Genomic DNA, 18,780 nt, shown 5'->3' on the forward strand with positions numbered 1-18,780 from the left:
AAGCCAAAGCTGACCCTTTAAAAATTTTTTTTGATAAAATTGAAAAGCTTCTACCTGATTGTTAAAAGAGAGAGAAATGGAGAGAGAACCCAAATTATTAATGTCATAAACGAGACAGATGTCACTACAGATCCTGCAACATAAAAAGAAAAATAAACATTATGAACAACTTTGTGTCAACGAATTCAACAACTTAGGTAAAGTAGACAAATCCCTTGATAAATACGAACTCCCAAAACTGACCCTGAAAGAGTTTGTGAACTTGACTAGCATTTTATACATATTTTTGAAATGGACTTCATAACTAAGAGCTTTTGGCAAGGAAACCTCCAGGTCCAGATGTGTTCACGGAGGAACGTGTTCCCTAGCAAATATATACCAAAGAAATGTTTGCAATTCTATTCAAAATCTTTCAGAAAATAGTGGCATTATGTCTCAACTCATTTTGGGAGCCAGTGTTACGCTAACAAAACCAGACGAATATATCATAAGGAGACAATATACATCTACATACATCTGTCAAAACACTAAAAACCCCACAAAATTTTAGCACATGGGGTCTAGCAATATATAAAAGGATAATAAATTGTATTCATTTGTTTGTTTATATTAGAGAGGGAGAGAGGGAACGTGTGAGCAGGGGAGAGGGGCAGAGGGAGGGAGAGAGGGACGGAGAGAGAGAGAATTCCAGGGAGGCCCCATGCTCAGTGCGGAGCCCTACACGGGGCCCCATTCCACAACTGTGGGATCACGGTCTGAGCTGACATCAAGAGTTGTACGCTCAACCGACTGAGCTACCGGGGGACCCCTGAAAGGATAGTAAGTGTTGACCAGGAAGGGTTTATACCAGAATGTAAGGTTGGCGTGACAGCTGAAAATATCAGTTATCAGTAGAACAAAGGAGGAAAAGACACAACGGATGCAGAGAAAACGCTCAAAAAAGAAACGAAAACTTTCAGAAAGCTTGAAATACGTGGAAGTTCCCTCCATCTGGTAAAGGGCATCTATGAAAAACTCAGAGCTAGCATCATCCTCTGGTGAAGAACCGAACACTTTCTACTTAAAAAGCAGGAACGAGGCAAGGATGTGCGTCACCATCACTTCTATACTGCATCGTGTTAAATGAACCACTGAGGTTGGCCAGGAAAGCATTTGTTAAGCACTCAATTTGGAAAGAAAGAAGCAAATCTGTATTGGACATGACACGACCACGTGCCTTAAAAATCTTAAAACGATCGACAAAAAGCTGCTAAGAACAAATACATGACTTTACAAAGTTTCCAAGATAAAAATATAAAAATTGTGTTTCTATATACCGTCGATGAATGATTGGAATGTGAAATAAAAGTCAACGTACAACGAGAGGCAAACAATAAACCAGATACTTATGAATAAATGTTACGGAAAGTGTGCAGACATTTATACTAAAACGTTCAAAACAATTGTTGAGGTGAATTAAAGAGAGCCTAAGTAATCTAAATAATGGAAAAACATATGACACGGATGGCTTCAAGAGTTCAAACATTGCTAATATCACGATTCTTCCCAAATGAGCTGTATATTTAAAATAATCTTCATCAAAATAACAGACTCTTTTGAAGAATTGACAAGGTGATTCAAAAATTTATATGGGAGGTCTAAAGGCTTGCAGTTGTCCAAAGAATTTGGCTTACATGGGGCACCTGGCTGGCTCAGTTCAAAGAGCATGCGACTCTTGATCTTGGGGTCATGAGTTCGAACCCTGTGTTGGGTGTGAGATTACCTAAATAAATAAACACATTAAAAAAAAAGAATTTGACTTACATTTGCTAATTTTAATACTTATTACAACTGTCATCATAAGCGTAGAGAACTAGCAAGGGGGTAGACCTTAAGATCAATAGGGCGGAGTCAAGAAGACCCACATGGATATGGTCAGTTGATTTCTAATGAAGGTACTAAGATCATTCAGTGGGGAATATTTAGAATTTTCAATAAATATTGCTGGAATAACTGGATAATAGCATTAAAAAATGAACCTACCACACATCATACAAATAACTTGATTCATACTGGATCACAGACCAAAACATTAGACACAAAACAATAATTTCTAGGAGGAAAACACAATATGAAATTTTTATGGCACTGGGTTGAGCAAAAATTTCTTTAAAAAGATTCGAAAGCATGAGAAAACTGATAAAATGGCCACCATCACAATTAAGAACATTTGCCCTTTAAAAAGACAGAGTTAAAAGCACAAAGATACATATTTACCATATCTAACATACCAGAGATTTAATATATCTGACAAAGACATATCTCTGTATCTATCTATCCTTACTCATATATATGTGTGTGTGTATGTCTGCATATATATATATACATATATATATATACAAACATTTTTATATATACATCTTTATATATCTACAGCTTAAAAAGGTTTTAACATTGATTTATTTTTGAGAAAGAGACAGACAGACAGAGTGTGAGCAGGGGAGGAGTAGAGACAGAGGGAGACACAGAATCTGAAGTAGGCACCAAGCTCTGAGCTGTCACCACAGAGCCTGATGCGAGCTTGAACTCACAACCCACAAGATCATGACCTGAGCCGAAGTCGGACGCTTAATGGACTGAGCCACCCAGTCTCCCCTACATCTTTAATACATATACATCTTTATAAAAATACACACACACACACACACACACGGCAAAGATCATATATCCAAATTATTAAAAATAAGTCTTACAAGTTAATCAAGTCCAAGAAAAAACATTCACATTTTTTAAACAGACTCTTTACAAAACAGAATATACGAATAGCAACAAAGGTCATGCATGAAAAGATGCTCACCATCACCGCTCATTAGGGAAATGCCAACTAAAACTAATAGGAGATTCCACTACTCGTCTACTAAGATGGCTAATGTTGAAAACTATTAGCTACGCTAAAAGTTGGTAAGAATGTGGAGTAACTGGAATCTTCCTCCAGTTCTGGTAAGCAAGTGAAATGCTGCAGCCACTTTGGACAACAGTCAAGTGGCTTCATATAAAGCTAAACATAAACTTACCATCGTTAAGCAAAACCACCGGAAAATGAAGGACGACTCAAATAAATAAAACCAGAATGTCCACCCAAAGACTTGACGTGGATGTTCATCGCAGCTTTGTTGATAAGAGTCAGCTATTTGAAACACCCAACACGTCACCAACAATACATAAACAAATTATTATCTATCTGTACAATGGAATACTACTGAGTGATAAAAAGGAGTGAAATACACACTGCCATGGAACAATATTAAGAACATTATAAGAGAAAGTCAAACAATTGGGGTGCTTGGGTGGCTCAGTCAGTTGAGCGTCCGACTCTTGATTTTGGCTCAGGTCATGATCCCAGCCAGGGTCATGAGATCAAGCCCTGCGTTGGGCTCCGTGGTGAGCCTGAAGCCTGCTCAAGATTTTCTCTCTCTCTCCTTCTGTCCCTCCCTCTCTAAGAAAAATTAAATAAAATTTTAAAAAATTAAAAAAAAAAGAAAAAGACAAAATGCCACTATATGATACAATTTACACAGAAGTCTGGTAAAGACAATACTCTAGTGACAGAAATCACATCAGCGGTTGACTCGTGCCAGGAGTCAGATTAGGGAATCAACCGCAAATGAATGGGAAAGCTCTGTACCACGCTTTTGGACCCGAAAGAAACGTTCTACGCCTGGATTGTTTTGGTTGCGTAGACAATCGCTAAAACTCATCCCTGTTCATTCAAAATAGGTGACTTTTACTGTGTATAAATTATGTCTCAATAAAGCCAGGGATGATGCGGAAAGTTATGTGGACAGAAGCTTGCTCAAGTTTCTCATGAAAAAATGTGGCAAGACTGTGTTTAAAAGTTTCATACAGGGGCGCCTGGGTGGCGCAGTCGGTTAAGCGTCCGACTTCAGCCAGGTCACGATCTCGCGGTCCGTGAGTTCGAACCCTATGTCAGGCTCTGGGCTGATGGCTCAGAGCCTGGAGCCTGTTTCCGATTCTGTGTCTCCCTCTCTCTCTGCCCCTCCCCCGTTCATGCTCTGTCTCTCTCTGTCCCCAAAATAAATAAACGTTGAAAAAAAAAAAGTTTCATACAAATTTGATAGTTAATATCTTCCCTAATATTTCCTCCTTTTTCTCTTAATCACATTTAATGTAAGGAAAATAAAATGAATTTTTTCTTAGCCACCTATGGGCATCCTCACATCCCTCCAGTTTACCCAAGTGTCCTGAGCGATTACTGTCATTTTCTACAGGCACTAGAACATGAACACGTGTTCTACTATGACATGAATTCCCAATGAAACTGACTAAAGTAGGGCTCAAAAAAGGGTTTGATTCAAAATGGCATTTTCTTTTTGGGATAAGCACTGGGTGTTGTATGGAAACCAATTTGACAATAAATTTCATATATTTAAAAAAATGGCATTTCCCCCCCCCTTTATCATCTGAGCACTTTAAGTATAAAGCTCAGTGACGTTTAGTAGGTTCCTTGTTGTGAATCATCATGGCCACAGAGTTCCAGAATATTTTCATCACTCTAGGAGGAGACCCTGTACCCTTGAAGGCTTTTATTTCTGAGCTTCACGCTCTTGAATTTTCAGATCACTTGGGTCCTCTCATTCTCTACCCAGAACCACAAGCAAACAAATGCGCTCTGGTTGCTGTGCAGGGACTCGTGTTCAGAACGTGAAAACAACTCTTTGCAAATGTTGTTCACACCTCAGCCAAAAAGATGCTGCACACACAGGAAGGGGGAGGCGTTCAATATCTTCTCCAAGATGGCATTTTCCTCAGGCTCAAAGACTGCCAGGCCATTCTCGCCAAGTCCTGTCACGAGCCAAACTTCTAAAGCCGCGTCCTGCTTCTGGATCCCTTGGTGAAGAAACCGCAGTATCATGGACTCAAATCCACTCTGGTGAATGTAGGTGATAAAGGGATTCAGGGAGAAGAATTGGAGTGGTTGGGGGTCGCAAAATCAAACAGCAGATAAACCGGGCCTGAGGAAGGGCCAGAATCATAGCGTTTCGGGGGATTTCGTGATGGGATCTCTTATCGATGCTGGGTGATACCATGGCAATATCTCAATTCAGGTATATCCAGACACTGCTCCACCCCCCGGGGTCTCGTCCCAGGAGAACCTGACCGGCCTCACCTGACCCCATGCCAAACCCTTGACCACACGAGTGGAGGAACACGGCCAACTGGTCTACCGGGACCCGAGGGAATGAAGAAGGAGTGCTTTGCCATAGAAAAGGGGTCAGGTAGTGGATGCCTGGTATTACACCGCATAGAGTTGGTATCCAGTTAACCACGGATGGCTATCACCGTGTGTGTACAAGCAATTACCAGCCAGGCCAGCCACGATCCGGGTCCAGGGAAGAGTGGGGATGCACTTCCAGCCGTGACTTTGAGCATTAACGGCCCAGCTGAGCGGGCAAGGAGGTAGGGCAGCAGGCTCTAGGCACTTGTAATGACAGGAAACTAAGGCCGAGGAGAGAAGAGTGGAGACGGTATAGAGTAGAAGAGGTAGCAAATGGGCTTTGAAATCAGGCCGACTTTGGATTGCTTTCAGCCCTTCCTTTGCCTACCCATAGGAACCACACTGAATTATTTAATCGCTCTGTGATGCCTATTACCATTGTTACTCCGGATCACAAGAATTATGCAGCGATGGGGGCATCCGGGTGGCTCAGTCAATTAAGCATCCGACCCCCCATTTCAGCTCAGGTGGTGATCTCACGGTCGTGGGAGTGAGTCCCGCATCAGGATCCATGCAGAGCTTGGGATTCTCTCTCCCTCCTCTTCCTTTGGAAGGTTGGAGAAGAAACTGCAACTTCTACTTACAGGAGCTGTACCTTCCAACATAACGAAAGGAGACGCGCCGTTCTCCAAACCCATATGCGCTATTTTTCTTCTCAGAACAGCACAAAATTGCCATTTGGATGGCAGCGTCGATAATTATTTGATGCGGGTAGAACGCGTCGCCTTCGTTGAGAAGCCAACAGGAAGTAATCCCCTGGCGCACAATACAAGCCTCATGGGCACAGTAACACAGCTGATTGACTGCGCTGTGGATACAGACCCCCCACCACTCACCCGTGGCAGACAAGTAGGATAAAATGGAATTTAATGCCTGGCACTGGCCCTGCGTGTGTGTAAATACGGCCTCGGTGGGAATCAATTAAAGGGGGGGTCTCAAAACCAGGAGAGGGGCGGGTACAGGAGGGAGGGAGAAAAGAAGGGAGAATTTGGGGAGAAGTCATTTGCTTTTTATCTCCTGAAAAACAGAAATTCTCTTTGGCAGATGGATATATCTTGGAGGAGTCAGAATGAGAAAATAAATTACTTAATAAATTACTTAAGTGGACTGTTCTTGGGAGATAAACGTTTTCGAGACATGATTTCTGCAGCGGAAAATCACAAAACAGTGTTCTTGATGGACCGCTGGTACAGATCTCCGTGCTCACGTTTCATGCCGGGACAATACATCAGAAAATTCTCTTGTTTCCAAAAGAGTTTCCCTGTATCCTGATCTTCCTCCCTTAGGGCCCCATTCTTCTTGTAGGTCCCTAATTTATTTCTAAGTGCCCGATGTGGCCAGGTCATTTCCAATGGCCAAGGAGACCTGATTGTTGCCGGCTCTGCATACATTTTTCTCTTTGGTACTTACCATTCTAGAGTGCCACATCCTTAAAGTCCTGTGCCCTGCTAGTTAATCTGATAAACACCAGGAAGATATCAGGAGGACGCCATAAAATCCAGCCAGTCTCTGAGATCACATGTCCTTCCTCCACTGTTCTTATTCAAACTATGCCAGGAGCCCCGGAGACCCTGAAAATGAAATGGAGGCATCATCTCATGAGGAAGGACCAGGGTCCATGCTCAGGAGATGAGTACTATTATTAACACTGAGCTCAGACCATGTCCCAGGATGGTGATGATGGTTTTTTTTTTCCACCTAATCTCTCCTGCAATACCGTGAAAGATGCCCATTTAGCTGGGGATGAAACTGAGATTCTTGGAGAATAAGCAGATCTGGGCATGACTAGACAGAAGAAATAAGCAGGATTAGGACTCAGTTTCAAATTACTAATCTCACCCCAGGTGTTCGTCCACTACACTTTCTCACATCTGGGTCACCTTGCAAAAGGTGACTATCGGAAGAAACACTAATACCTAAAGGATGGCTTGTGTGGGTCCTGGAAAAGCATGGGTGTGAATTCCAATTGCAGATGGAAGTCATGACCTTTCCTGACAGATATTTTCTCCAAAGCATGTTTGTTTACATTTGGATCCAAGAGCATGATTGCCCCCGTTTTAGCATCTAACCCTTCCTAATTAATAATAACATCAGCAACAGGGCCTTACATGGGAACATCTTTGTAACACTTTCCAGATACACTTATGCCATCATTTTTAACACCTAAAATTCTTTTAAGGCAAGAGGGGAAAATATTATTGTGCCTGTGTTGCTGATAAATCAACGGGTGCCCCAGGCACACTATGAATTCAAGAGAAAGCATTTAAAGCAAGTTTTCCATCTGGTGGTATAATGCTTTGAAAAAAGCTGAACCATGTGTACCTTGAGGAAAGGAAATGCTTAATGAAAACTTAATGTTAAATGGAAGACAGATGCTATTAGAAGGGGAGCAGGACATAGTGGTGTCATTTATTCCATCTCTTAGCTTTCCCACAGTGCCTCTGTATCTTCAAAATAATAGTTAATCTGGGGCGCCTGGGTGGCTCAGTCGGTTGAACGTCTGACTTCGGCTCAGGTCATGATCTCACGGTCCGTGAGTTCGAGCCCCGCGTCGGGCTCTGTGCTGACAGCTCAGAGCCCGGAGCCTGTTTCAGATTCTGTGTCTCCTTCTCTCTCTGACCCCGCCCCCCCATTCATGCTCTGTCTCTCTCTGTCTCAAAACTAAATAAACATTGAAAAATAATAATAATAGTTAATTCATAGGACACACACAAAAAACTCTCCAACTCGGTAAAAAAATCCACACAATCTAGAAGAGATGTCCTTTCTAAAAAGTGGTTAAAAGTAGGAAATTGGAAAACACAGTTTATGCACTCACTTATTTCACAAATTTTTAGCAACTGAGACTAGATCAGAGGTTGCACACCGTGAAGGGACTAGATTTCACCAAAATAGTCCAGTCATGTCACAAAAACAATAAACACACAAAGAACAAAACTAGCGAACCCTGAAAAGGAGGTGAGGATATTTGTATTTGTATTTGTGGCTATAATATGGTATCTAAAGCATCCAGCTTTGATTAAAAAACATTATGAGACTTGCAAAGAAAAAGGAAAGCGTGACCCATACATTGGGGGTGGGGAAAGCAGGTAACAGAATTAGCCTTTGAGAGGTCCCAGATATTGGGTTAACAGGCAAAGATTTAAAGCCATTATTCTACACATTCAAACAACTCAGTGAGCTCTAAGTAGGATGACACTCAAGTGATCTGCACTCATATCACAGTAAAAATGCTGAGAGACAAAAACAAAGAGAAAATCTTGACTTTTTACTGTCATAGTAAAAAAACAGACAAGCAGATAGAGCTACAGGGGCGTAACATTTCTACAAAGCACTGGAATTGTTAATATAAATATGAAGCACATTCTGATAAGTTAAAAAGTATACTGCTGGACTTTGAACAGCCATTAAACATGTGTCATCTAAAAATTATCACAGAGAGTTGAATGGAACACTAGGAAATTTTCACTTAATGGAAATGAAAGCCTTGAAGAAGAGATAAATGAAGAAGAGACATAAGACATATAGAAAGCAAAAGCTACAGGGGCAGACATAAATCAAACTGTATTATTAATAACACTAAACATAACTGAGTTAAATAACCCAATGTAAATGCAGAGATTGTCAGAGTGACTAAACAAATGAGATCCAACAATATGCGGCCTATAGGCTACATGCTTTAGATTCAAAGATAAAAAAAGGTTACAAGTTAAGGTACAGAATAAAAGATACATCATTTGAACAACAGTCATAGATAGCTGGAGGAGCTATTAGAATATCAGACAAAAGTGAACCCATCGGGAAGATATAACGATTATAAATACATATGCGCCAAACGACTGAGCCCCCAAATACTTGAAGTAAAACTGACAGAGTTGAAGGGAGAGATAGACAATTCAACATTAATAGTTGGATACATCAATAGTCCCATTTTCAGTATTGGCTACAACAACTAGGCAGAAGACCAACAAGAAAATAGAAAGACTTGAGCAACACTATAAACCAACTAGACCTAACAGACGTGTAGAACATTCTATCTGTCAACCGAAGAATACACATTCTTTATCAGTGTACATGGAACATGCTCCAAGATAGACCATATATGCTGGGCCACAAATCAAGCCCTCAATCAATTTAGAAGGATTCAAATTGTCTCAAATATGTTCTCCAATCAAAATTGAATTAGAAATTAACAACCTTAAGAAATCGGAGGAGTTTATAAACATGTGCTAATTAAACAACACTCTCTAAATGGGTCAAAGAAGAAATCGTAAGAAAAATTAGAGAATACTTTGAGATGAATGAAAATAAAGACACAATGTACCAATATTTATTGGATGAGGACAAAGCAGTGCTCAGCTAGAAAGAGATGGAGAGCTATAAATGTGTACATTGCAGAAGACTAAAATTCTCAAATAAATAACCAGATCTAAAATATGACACTGGACCGGAAAAAAAAAAAAACCTACTAAACTAAACCCAATCAATGCAAGCAGATGAAAGGAAAGAAACAAAACCAAACGCTGACTCTTAAAAGATCAACAAAATTGAAGTCTTTAAAGAGTGACCGAGAAAAAAATGAGCAGACAAAAATCAGGAATGAAGAAGTCGTAACTACTTACTTTACAGAAATAAAATGTGAATTTGTGTGTGGCCCCCAAAATGAGATATCCTAGATGAAATGGTGGGGGCAAGGGGGAATGTCTAGAAAGACACAAACTAACAAAACTCTCAAGGATAAAAGAAAATCTTAGCAGTCTTAGAACAAGTAAAGGTAATTGAATAACCAACTTTCCAGAAAGAAAGTCGAAATTCCCTGGTGGAGTCTACCAAATGTTTAAAGAAGAATTAATACTAATCCCTCACAGGCTCTTTCAAAAAGTAGAATAGGAAAGAAGAAACTCCTCGACAAAAATACTCTCACGTTGTACTAAAATGATTGTACAACACAACCCAATGGGACATCATCAGAATTAAACCTTATGTGCTACAAAGGATTCCATCAAGAGAGTGAGGACAAATCTTTTACCTCTTTGGTTAGGTTTATTCCTTGGTATTTTATGGTTCTTGCAATTGTACCTGGGATCGATTCTTTGATATCTCTTTCTGTTGCTTCATTATTGGTGTGTAGAAATGCAACCGATTTCTGTACACTGATTTTATATCCTGTGACTTTGCTCTTATGTGTTCACCCATTTGTGGAATATGAGAAACGTAACAGAAGACCATGGAGGAAGGGAAGGGAAAAAAATAGTTACAAACAGAGAGAGAGGCAAACCGTAAGAGCCTCTTAAATACAGAGAACAAACTGAGGATTGATGGGAGAGGGCAAGGGGAGGGGAAAATGGATGATGGGCATTGAGGAGGGCACTTGTTGAGATGAACATTGGGTGTCATATGTAAGTGACAAATCATGGGAATCTACCCCCAAAGCCAAGAGCAACCTGTATACACTGTATGTTAGCTAACTCGACAGTAAGTTATATTTAAAAAGAAAGTGAAAACAAACTGTAAATGCGAGAAATATTTGCAAATTGTATGTCTGATAAGGAACTTGTACCTGGAATATCTAAAGAACGCCTACAACTCAATACTAATGAAGCAAACAGTCCAAATGAAAAATGGGCAAAAACTTGCAGAAACGTTTCTTCAGAGCAGATGCAAAATAGTCAATAGGTGCATGAAGGGATACGTAACGATCATTCACCGTCAAGGAAATGCAAATCAAAATCACAGGGAGATACCAGTCCATACCCACTAGGCAGGCTATGATCAAAAACACAGAGAATAGCAAGTGTGGGTGAGGATGTGGTGAAATCGGAGTTGGTGTTTGATGAAACGTTGCTGGTGGGAATGTAAAAAAATGCAGGCACTGGGAACCAGTCTGGTAGTTTCTCAAAAGTGTAAGCATCGTGTTACCATATGACTACTCCTAGGTGCCTACTCAAAAGAAACAAGAACATACATCCATATAAAAACATGTGCACGAATGTGCGTTCCAGCATTATTCACAATACAAGTCAAAAACTGGAAACAACCGGGGCGCCTGAGTGGCTCAGTTGGTTGAGCGTCTGACTTTGGCTCAGGTCATGATCTTGCGGTCTGTGAGTTCAAGCCCCGCATCGGGCTCTGTGCTGATGGCTCAGAGCCTGGAGCCTGCTTCGGATTCTGTATCTCCCTCTCTCTCTGACCCTCCCCTGCGCATGCTCTGTCTCTCTCTCTCTCTCTGTCAAAAATAAATAAAACATTAAAAAAAATTTTTTTTAATAAAATAAAAAAAATTTAAAAAGTGGAAACAACCCAAATGCCCATCATTTGATGAACAGGTATATCAACTGTGGTAGATCCATACAATGGAATATAATTCAGCTATAACAAGGAGTGAAGAACTGGCCCCTGCTTCGACATGGATGAACCTTGAGTACGCTATGCTAAGTGACAAAAGCCAATCGCAAAACTACCCACGCATTTTATGATGGCATTCATAGAATTTCCGGAGTAGGCAAATCTATAGAGCCAGAAAATAGACTGGTGGTTGCCAGGGCCTGGGGGACTTGGAGTAGAAGTGAGAGAGACAGCAGAGGAGTTTAGGATTTCTTCTGGAGAAGATTAAAAAGTTCCAAAATGGATTTTTGGTGATGGTTGCACGAAACGTTGAATCCAATGAAACCTTTGGATTGTACACTTGAAAACAATGCATTGCATCGTCCATGAATTACATCTTCATAAAGCTGTTTTTAAAAATCAAGCAGAATTGGGGCGCCTGGGTGGCTCAGTCGGTTAAGCGTCCGACTTCAGTTCAGGTCACAATCTCGCGGTCCATGAGTTCGAGCCCCGCGTCGGGCTCTGTGCTGACTGCTCAGAGCCTGGAGCCTGTTTCAGATTCTGTGTCTCCCTCTCTCTCTGACCCTGCCCCGTTCATGCTCTGTCTCTCTCTGTCTCAAAAATAAATGTTAAAAAAAAATTAAAAAAAAAATCAAGCAGAATCTAACTGGACTCGTTTGGAGCCTAGATACAATTGATTGACATTAAAGAATCTGACATCAATTTCTCGCATTTCTCCGGTATCCTGCACAGTTTTATCGTCCCGATCGTGACGATCATGGAATCTGCCTAGTATTTCAGAAACGGGAGTACATGTCTGAGTCCTTTGTAAACTCTGATGCCCTGGCAAGTAGTTATCTTGTCTGATTCATCTCCCTCAAATCTCTGAATCTAAAGAACCCAGCCCTGAGTGGGTGTGTTATCTGGTACTCATATCAAACATATCGTGGCGCCTCGGCTTTGCAGCAGGATCCCACTCGGAGGGGGAACGTTGCCTTAACATTCTTACTAGATGCAGGCAGAGTGACCAGAGGCTCTGGCTCTGGAATAGTTATCAGACAGCTTCAGGAGGGGTTCACCCTCCATCTCTGGGTCTTAATATTTTCTCCCCCACCTTGTCTGTTTGGGGAGAAATCAGACACTCAAAACAGGGAGGGTAGAAAAAGGCTGATCGTAAAAATTGAGCCCAAAGTCTGATTTTTTTTCCTCCTAGAATATAATCCAATGTCTATGATACCTTTCAAGCTGGAAGTATAGGAGCAATCGAAGATCCTGGGGACTCCCAGGTTTCTGGCTCCTCGAGTATTTCCCCATCATGAATGGGACTCTACTTGTCACCATGGCTTTGAGGCAGATTTCACGATTACAAAGATTTGCACGCTGAAACTTCTGCGACCAAAGAGGGGCCCACAAGCCCAAATGCCTAGAGTTTATACAGCCTTATATCACGTCTTAAGTTAAAATTCAAGGTTGATTCGCCCTGCTGTACTCAAGACTCATTACTGATGTAAAAATTAACACACGATTGCTGGGGTGTAACTTGCTAAGTTTGGTTTCATTAGATGATGGTTCTCAGGATACTGTGTATCATTGTTTTATTTAATGACTCATTCAACAAAGGCTACTCAAAAGCCACACTGTATTATACAAAAATTAACTAAAATTGAATCATGGGTTTAAATGTAAAACTATAAAGTTTTCAGAAAAGTCATATGGGAAAATATTAGGGACCTAAAGGTAGGCAAAGAATTCTCAGACTCAACACCAGAGCACAGGCAATAAAAGAAAAATATAATAATAAATTGAATATCGTAAAATTAAAGTTTTCTGCTCTGCAAAAGATCCTGGTAAGAGGATAAAAAGAAAAGCTACAGGGGCGCCTGGGTGGCTCAGTCGATTAAGAGTCTGGCTTCGGCTCAGGTCATGATCTCGCGGTCAGTGAGCTCGAGCCCCACCTGGGGCTCTGTGCTGCCAGCTCGGAGCTTGGAGCCTGCTTCCGATTCTGTGCCTCCCTCTCTCTCTGCCCCTCCCCTGCTCATGCTCTGTCTCTCTCTCTCAAAATAAATAAAGATTTTTAAAATTAAAAAAAAAAGAAGAAGAAGCTACAGTCTGGGAGAAAATACTTTCAAGCCACATATCTGACAAAGGGTTAAGCTAAAGCACTCTCAGAACTCCAAAAAATCCAACAGTGCGATTTGAAAACGGGGAAAAGACACAAAGAGACATTTCACTAAAGATGGCAAGGGAGTGTATGGAAATGAGCCCAACATCATTATCCATCAGCGAAGTGCAAACCAACAGCATTAGTAGAGATCAACGTAAATCTATCATAATAGCTAAAATAAAATAAAAATAGTGACAATACCGAATGCTGATGAGGATTCAGACAAATGGGAGCCTTCACACGTTGCTGTGGGAACGTAAAATAATACAGCTACTCTTGACTCTGGTGGTGGATACACAGACCTACATAGAACTCAGTACACACACACACACACACACACACACACACACACACAACAGCAAGTAAAACTTGGAACATCTAAATAAAGGCAATGGATTGTATCTATGTGAATCTGCTGGCTGTGATGTTCTACGATCGTTCAGCATGGTTTTACCATTGGGGAAAACTAGGTAAAAGGTGTGTAGAATCACTCTTTATTATGTGAATCAACAATTATTTTAGAGTAGAAAGGGCAATTAAAAAACAAAAACAAAAAACAGTCTACCATGTGCCAGTAGTGTGTTGGGTTCTGGAGAAACACCGGAGAAGGAATCAGGAAATGTCCGTACCCTCTTAAAATTTATACTCATGAAGGATAAAGACCTGTTTCAATCAATCAGTCAACCACCCAACCTACCAACCAACAATTTCAGAATAATAAAATCCATAGGGACAATTAAATGGAGTAAAATGGTAGAGTCAATGGACTTTTGAGAAGTATATCAGGCCAATTGGTCAGAGAAGAAGCCAGCCCAGATTCAGAATTTATTTTGAAGGAATAGCAAAAAAAAAAAAAAAAAAAAAAAAAGATGGTCTGGGAGTTACATGTTTTTGTTTATTTGTTTTGTTTGTTTTAGTTGAGTAACTGAGTGGCCCCATTTCATGCACGAAGGAAGACTAGAGTGAAGGCACAACTGTGAATGGGACAAATCTAGAGTACAGATTGGGTGTGCCAGGTTGTAGTGGCCTTATTTGATATCTTAGTGGATATGTGAGACAATGGCATGACTAAAGTTCATGGGAGAACTTGAGGGTGAATAAACTAATATGGGATACAGTCATGTGCCAGCAGATAATATCTTTAGCTATGGAATTTGATGAGATGATAAAAATTCTATGTATGGATTTAGTGAAGGTCTTAGGGCAAAGCCTTGGGTAATTTAAGATTTAAGAGATTGTGAATAATGGCCAGAGAAATGGGAAGAAAACCTCAAGCCAGCCAAGAGAGGAAGGTACATCAAGAGGGAGGAAAAAGTCATCAGTATCAATGCTTCTGAGGAATTAAGTATATGAGGACAGAAGTGTGGCTCCTGGACTTGGCAATGGGGGTGTTGATAGAAACCTTGACAATGGTGGTTTCAATGGAGTGAATGAGGACAGCAGGTGAGTTAAGGAGATGATATACAACACAGATAATATTTTAGAAGGTTTTACTGTGCAGGAGAGCAGAAAATAATGGTTTGAGAGCTGGAGAGTGATTTCCCCCTCCCCCCCACCTAGTTCTCAGGAGCAAATAAGGAGGATATATATAGATCATTGAGCTTAACCAACTATAGGGTTCAATGAGTTAAGCCCAAGCAAGAGAGAGAACCAGGTAAGATGTGTGAGGGTATTTGCCAGATTATAGAATGTAGGCTTGGTCTGTAGAGAAGTAAAGATTCCAGGGAGCAGAGAGTGAGTGGAAAGCAAGTTATAGAACTCATGAACTGGCATGCTCAATGCGATAGTTACTGTAGTGAGTAAAGCAAATAAAATGGAAGATAGGAAGTGAGGATCAAAGGATTGAGATTCAGAGGTGGTGTGTTAGTACTGAAAAGGGAAGAGATATGGGGGGCGGGGGGAGAGGCCCCATGGTGGTTGGGAAAGGGTACTTGTGGGTAAGATATTCAGATCGCAAGTTTCCAAGTAGTTAGACCACCCTCCATCCAGGGGTGTATTGAGGCCCCAATAACAAGGTCAAGGATAGGAGTGAGGGGAGCACAGTGAATTAGATCATCAAGAATCATGGGTCAAGAGGGAAGGAGGGTGGAGATAGTGAGTAGAGCTTGGTTGGCAGCGGTCTGATCAGATTTCAGAAGCTTCCCAGCAGAAATGGTGTGGGGGTAGCAACACAGGGAAAGGGAGACACAACTGGCCCTGCACAGGATACAGGAGAACACAGCCTCTACTCGAATGTGGTTCCAGAGAATTCTTCAGGAAGTGTGAAGCCATGAGAGGAATCTTTCAGAGAGAAAGTGGAATCGATGGTGCAGTTGGACACTGGGCAGAGTGGAGCACACCCTCATATGAGTCAAGGCTTCTAGCAAATGGCGACAAAGACGAAATTGAAGCTCTTCAGTAGAGCTCCAGGGCCTAGAAAAGAGTCTGGCACTTATTAGCGGCATAAGAATGAACAAATTAATGGGTGGAAAAGATCACAGGAGTACTTGGCCTCAAGAGAGAAGTTGGAGGAGCAAACCCTTGTCACAAAGTCACCCAGTGGGGACGGGCCACCAAGTGTACTGTGGGGCGACTGTGGATGCTTGTACAGCCCAGGGGGAGAGGGTGGTTCACCTAGCAGTGAAAGGGTTGTGACTACTCTTGATTCATTTGGCGTTATATTGAGTCTTTGATCCTTCCAAAACACCCAAAAAAACTTCCAGCATTCAAAAGTGTGGTTCAAAGACAGAAAGCTTGAGATGTCACACAGCGTGCAGCTTGTGATTAGAATAATCCTCCACTGACAATCCATTTATTCAGCATCAGGTCCACTAAGGGCCAGCCGCTTTCCATATGCCAAGGATTTCTTTCCTAGGAAAAACCAAATCAGCCATCCTAAATTGATCCCTCTCCTGGTTATCTCTTATTATTGTAGTTACATGGCCTCGAGCTCTCAAAACAAACTTAATTTCCATCACACTGAATAAGAGAGTACCAGCCACGCTGATCTATTAGGAAGAAGGTAGGTTGCACAAAATCAAATGGCAATATATTGCTGCTGCTCTAAAAGAGAATTGCTACTCTAGAGAATATTCCTTTTCTAAATGGCTATAAAGACCCCACGCTCCAGAAAAGTCAGAAGAAAAATTACCTCCCAGCTTGTGCATTTATTTTTATGGCTGCAGCGGATTGTTCCCTCTCACTCCTGCCTGCAACATACCCCAGTGCCTGTCAATTCCCAGACCTAATCCCACACCAGTTTCCAGCATCCCAACTGGGCCAGTTTGCTGAAATGACATGATACGGTTGGCTTTTGCCAGGCATCCAAGTCAAGAATTGTAAAGTGAACGAGTCTATCTGTCTTTATAAGTGCATTGCGAACTTTATAGTTTAATATTAAACTTGCATCATAAAAAATGGCTCATAAATGGCTAATAAAAGCCTAGTTTACAGCTTATAAAGTGCATCAGTACTTTACGCGGGTTTGCTTAGGAAGATTTATGTGCAAGCTCTTTGTCTCCCAGTTAAAGATTATTTCCCCCCAAAAAACCGTTTAAAAATAACTATTGAGAAATGGCCCTTCGGTTGAACTTTGCGTGGTACCCAATTGGAAGCGTCCAAGAAATTCAAACCCGGTGTTGCTGGTGATTATGAAGGTCACAGGAAACGCCTGGGGTTCCAGGCAGGCCTGGGGTGGGTGGCACCATGAAGTCCGCGCGGGGGGGGGGGGGGGGGGGGCAGCTCAGCGAGCTCAGACACGTTGGCAGGAGCCTTGACATGGAGTCGTATCTGTGCAACGCTTAGTGTGAAATCGGGTGTTAGTCCCAGGTCTGAGGGCACCAAAAGCCTTGTGAGAACAGCAGAAAGGCCAACATACCAAGCCGGAGTTGGGCTTCCTCCAAGAGCCCTTGGAAATTTCTTTAATGGGGACGGCAAGAAGTTGCCGCTTGTTCCTCTGGCCTCCCTCGCTGTCTCCTCCGCTCAAAGCACCAGTGATAGATGTGATTGCCATCCACTCACCCCCTCCACCCTATTTCACTCTTTATTACCCATTGCCCAGCTTTACCCAGGTTTATATACTGCATTATGTTCTCCGCTGTAACTTCTCTTATTTCATCTTTGATTTTTATTCTAACTCAGCGGCGGGCAGCTGTGTTGCAAACTTCTTCCCTCCCCCTCACCCCCCGCTCCTGCCCTTTTGTGTCCCTCTGTGCCACCAGAGCTCAGGGTCTTCCCTTATATATTGACTTCCAGCTCTCAAGACATTGGCAAGGAGGTGGTGTTCTGTGATGCAATGCCCTGGATGTGGGGGCAGGGACCTGGGTTCCTGCACTGATTTTGCCAGTAGGCAACTGTGACATTTGGGCGGCATTTCGTTAGCTTTGGAGCAGGTCAAATGCAAAGGGGAAACGACGGAACCAAATGATCTCCAAGGTGACAAACCATTCTCAGGTGCCAACTTATCTACGGAATGTGGACAGGAGCTTCTCGGCTTCCCGCACTCAAAGATCTCCACGCGCTATAATGTTCTTGCCAAACCTACAAGATTATATTGAATGCTGAAGGGTGATTTCAGTATTCCTGGTCAGCATACTAGTTTTTCACATCTCAGCATCAAGCAATCAAGAATGAGGCCACCCTGCCATCTTTCACAGGAGCAGTCCCATGTTTTTACGAAGACAGGCATTCAATCATCCTCGCATTTACAAAACTAGGTGCCAGAGAGAGGAGACCAGAGAAATAAAGAGCACAAATTCTGCCCGTCACGCAGCTTCCTCAGGAGACAAAGTTATCAGGCTTTTCGGTAAGAAATAGCATGCTCTGGAGCAGGAGAGTTGCTCCGGGACCTTCGTGAAGGAGAAAACGTGGAAGCCACATCTTGGAGGCAGAGAGAGTTCTCCATAATTCTAAAATCACGTGGAATGGGTTTTAATTTTTGTGATTTGGAAAGTGAGGAGCTTGTCTTTAATGAATTGCTTTATCACTGCCAACGACTGGTGTCTACGGCTGTTTGGGCCCACCAGGGAACCATAAGAAC

Source organism: Puma concolor, chromosome E3 (assembly GCF_028749965.1).
Source record: "Puma concolor isolate L17-30 chromosome E3, mPumCon1.1.hap2, whole genome shotgun sequence".
Classification (NCBI taxonomy): domain Eukaryota; kingdom Metazoa; phylum Chordata; class Mammalia; order Carnivora; family Felidae; genus Puma; species Puma concolor.